At 40.6% G+C, this 4287-nt stretch overlaps 1 long non-coding RNA gene across 1 annotated transcript; it reads right to left on the minus strand.

The window, feature by feature from the left end:
• Positions 1–532: 532 nt before the first annotated feature.
• LOC123411280 lies at positions 533–3631 on the minus strand. Its single transcript, XR_006613226.1, has 2 exons — positions 3104–3631; positions 533–1525 (listed from the first exon to the last, which is right to left on the minus strand). It is a non-coding gene; the product is annotated as an uncharacterized LOC123411280 (long non-coding RNA).
• Between the last annotated feature and the right edge of the window lie 656 nt (positions 3632–4287).

Below are 4287 nucleotides of genomic sequence, written 5' to 3' on the forward strand. Positions count from 1 at the left end.
TTGGTTAGTTCACAAATGTGCACCTGTTAAGATATTACTAGAACAATTGCCCGTGCGTTGCAACGAGGGATACGCTATAAAATCCTTGTACACAGGACAGAGTAACATATAACTCGCCATCAGTTTTTGAAGATATACATAGGTATGATCAGATTTTCACTTGAGCAGGATCGTCTTTTATGCATTGCATCCAACCGAGCATGACCACGTTCATGTTGCTTACGTGTAGTTTTCATATACATGTTGTTTATCTCTCTGCTTGTCCATAGGGTTAAGCCCTCCCTGGTACCTTTTGTAGATTTTTTTCTTTGACACTCTACCGCCCATGGAGTATGTAGGAGTGCCCTAGGATGATATGTAATCTCAGCCCTGTGTGTAACTCTTATGTCTGGTGGCTGATAATATAAAAAGTCAGTGGGAGCCTTGCTCGCTGTCAGTTGATGCTAAAAAAAGTAAAAATACACCCTAAATCCCAGGTGATATTTCCTCCACCCTTGTCCCAAAAATGCATACTTGTAGACATCTTGAAATGTGAGAACCTTCAAAACTATACGAATATATGATCGATTACTATAAAACAAAAAATAAACCAAGTAAAGTCAACTGTCTTTTGGTAAAAAAAAATACATGAGAACTACAGAACTCATTGCATGTACACTTTCGTCGATAAGAGTTCTTGGGGAGAGCAGGATACTCCAGGTGGCTGAATGTGGGAGGAATAGAACATTTTTGAAATGCACGTGAGCTCCTGGGGTATTGTTCATTTCGTACTCACTTGAGGGTTCCGGCTATATATAGACATATGCATGGACACACCAACGAAGTATCGTGTTCTCACTTGAATTTGGTTGCTCCATACAGTTCTAGAGAATCAAGTACCCTGCAACATATATAAAATCAAAGTACACCTGACACAAAATAGCTGACATATTAGCTTTTTAGTTACAGAAGTTAGAAATTCAGCCCACATTTTAAATACAAAAAAGATATTTGAACTATCATTCTAAGTGTCACTGTCAGCAATCAATATGAACAGATCTAAAAAAGATACAAAGATAATATGGCACAACAAACACTTTTGGTACAAGGAGGGACAAAGCAAGCATCTTACACAAGGGGGGTCAATGGAAGAGTTAAAATCTTGGAGAGGGCCAAACATGAGAATTGAGAGTATTTTTAGCTCTTGGAAAGATCACACGGGGGACATGGCCCCAACACGCCCCCTGGCTCCGTCCTTGGGTACAAGTGTCCGGAAGTGAACGCGGTGAATGTAAGTGGATAGACCACTAGCCGAGTAGCCAAAAAAGATGCCATGAATAAGGATTAATTAGGTCAAACAAAGAAATAACTCATATCAGCACCCGCCCGATGAGGTAAGTGACATTGTTAAGACCATATTATAGAACAATTGACTTCTTGGCCTCACGGTTTTCCCCTCAGCCTCAGCCTGGGCTCTCTTTAGAAGCCCTCTTAGCCACCTTGTCCTCAGGGCAGTACTTGAGAGGCATCTTAAACATGTCTGTGGCTGCAACAAGCGATTCATATCAAAGATTTGTAACAAAGGTTTTTGCAGAAACTAAAAATAATGTTTTACACAAAAGAATTCAACTTAAACCAGTCAACTAATTGGCTGATTTTCTTGCAAGCCCTTTCCTTGCTGTACCCATGACTTAACCAACCATCTAAGCAAGGAAGTTCTTTATATTATTGCTCGCCGCCACCGAAATAATAACCAACATTTTAGCATGTCATTTATTTACCAAGCAAAACCACAATAACTTAATCACCGAGGAATGGGAGCGTAGCATACTTTCAGAAAAACGTACTCCAGATCACACTCACAAATAGAAGTTTTGCTTTTCAACCGGCAGTGATTTTTCCCCTACGAGAAGCTTCTCCCTACACCTTTAAACTGAACCAATAAGTTACCATGTCATTTTTTTACATATTAATGATTAGAAGACTAATTTCCCGAGGGCAAGAGTCCAATATACTTTCAGAATGTGCAGTTTAGATTATCTTTTCTAGTACCAATTCTGAACATAGCACAATAGTTTAGCTCTTATTATTTAAGCTCACATGATTTAAACCGACAATTGCTCGCATGTCATGATTTTTTTGTAGTTGTAATCCCAGTAGTATTTACTTGCGCATTTAGGAATATTATAGTTAAAGCTAAAGAGGAATTGTCCTAGCATAATTTATATTTCAGAAGCTTACAGTAGTAATGTAAATACAGATGGCCGAGACATAATTTTGTAGCAAACCACGCAATAGATTACATATGAAGGCGCCCAGTTAAAATTATGTCTCAACCATATGAATCTCAATACCAAATAACAATTAGAAACTGGACTAGTAGGTCGCTTGCCCCATTTGAATTTTGCGTGACATTCAAACCTAAAACTAACTAATTCTTTTTTATTCTAAAGAAGAGCTGAATATGACAATACGATCTGTCAAACCAGTACACTAACTCACAGCTTTATGTCTAACTTTCAAATCTAATACTAACCAACTCTTTTTAATTCTCAAAGCAAACAAAAACAGACCTTAAAAATGCCCAAGTAGCACCAAAGGAATAAAACAGGGGAGATTAAAAAACACTCGAACATCGTAGTAGGGAGTAAATATCAAACAGAAACAAAAGGAAAAAAAGAATAGCAAGAACTCACTCCCCTCATCTGTTTTGTTCCCTTTCACTTATACACATCACACTAACACACATGCATTTTAGTTATAGAAAAATACAGTCCCTCTGTTTGGAAGTAACTAGCACACGGAGCTACTCATTTTTTAATTTTATTAGGTGAGATGACCATTCATGTCAGTTAATTCCGAACATATGGAGTAATTCCAAATTAAACAATATGGCAACATGTACATTAACGGAAATATGCATTTTAGCTAGACAGAAAGAAAGCAGTCTTCGAGGAGCAAAACAGACATGCAACAAAGCAAGAGATCGAGACGCGGAAAGCAAGTAGAGCCTGCTAAATAAATGAAGATGAAGTGGTCACAGCATTGGCATGAATATGGATCAAAGCACACACAGGTAAAAGAAGAGTCGTTCCACAGACAAATACAAGAATAGTCAATTTACCTGAGTTGGAGAGGAGAAGCACACAAGCAGAGCAGCCAAGATAGACGAGCATACCAAGGACGAGCGGGAGGCAAAATCGAATGCAAAAAATGAAATGCATAAACCAAATAGATATCAATTTTCAGCTGAACCAGGAGATGCACTCCATCATGTACGAATCAAAAATAGGTCCAAAAAAATCACAAGATATTGCCGTTGGGTGATCTGGAAGTCTCGTACCACACCAGCGAGGCCGCCGCTGTCCGCCAGCAGCACAGCGAGCCCCATGGCGAGGCATACGTTGAAGAAGCTCCACCTACGCTTGCTTCTGGTGCGCCTTCACCCACGACGAATTGGGCGGCGCCAGCAACTTCGTGACGCCACGACCGACATTCTATTGGATGAGGTGGTTGGGGCGCCGACGATCTATTGGATGAGGTGGTTGGGGCAACATCAAATGAAGGGGGGTTGCGACGGGGACGACGATGGAGTCGGTGAGCGGGCTGAGGTGCGGCGGCGGCAGCGAGGGTGCTGAAGTGTCGCGGCAGTGATGTGGAATAGCTCGGCGTGCGCAAAGGCGAGGGTTGAGGAGGGGAGGCAGAAATGCAAGGGTTTATTTGCAAAATTGAATCATTTTTTCAGATCCACTCAAAGAGGGACTGCGGGTTCAATTAGCTGAAAAGACGAGACGTTTTTGCAAAACATCCGTGACGGGTTTTCCGACTGAAGCAATAGCCGCTTTAGTATTACTAGCAAAAGGGCCCGTGCGTTGAAACGGGAGAAAAAATACCACATGCTTTTAATCTTTTTATAATCATTTTGATTTATTAAAATAATAAGCTAACTAACTAATGTAGTCAGTCCTATCCTATTTTGTTGAGAAATCAACCCGTCCATTGTTAATTCCATCATGATGAGAAATTGAGCGGGACAAGCAAAACAAAACAAAGAGGCTACGTGAATTGATCAATGGACTGTTATCTTATTTCATTCATGGGGTAGAGAATGTGGGATCAGATGACAAACTGAAGGTGGTGTTCCATTCTCTGTCTCTACAACAATGCAATCTTACAATCAATACATTCATTCATCAGCAAACAAATCCGTACAAAACAAAATTTCTTGCCGGTTCTTGGCACACGGTTGGAGGCATGGGGAGGGATCTCACCAGATGATGAGTTCCTGCCGGAGGAGGGGATACGATG

This window comes from Hordeum vulgare, chromosome 1H (assembly GCF_904849725.1).
Source record: "Hordeum vulgare subsp. vulgare chromosome 1H, MorexV3_pseudomolecules_assembly, whole genome shotgun sequence".
Taxonomy (NCBI): domain Eukaryota; kingdom Viridiplantae; phylum Streptophyta; class Magnoliopsida; order Poales; family Poaceae; genus Hordeum; species Hordeum vulgare.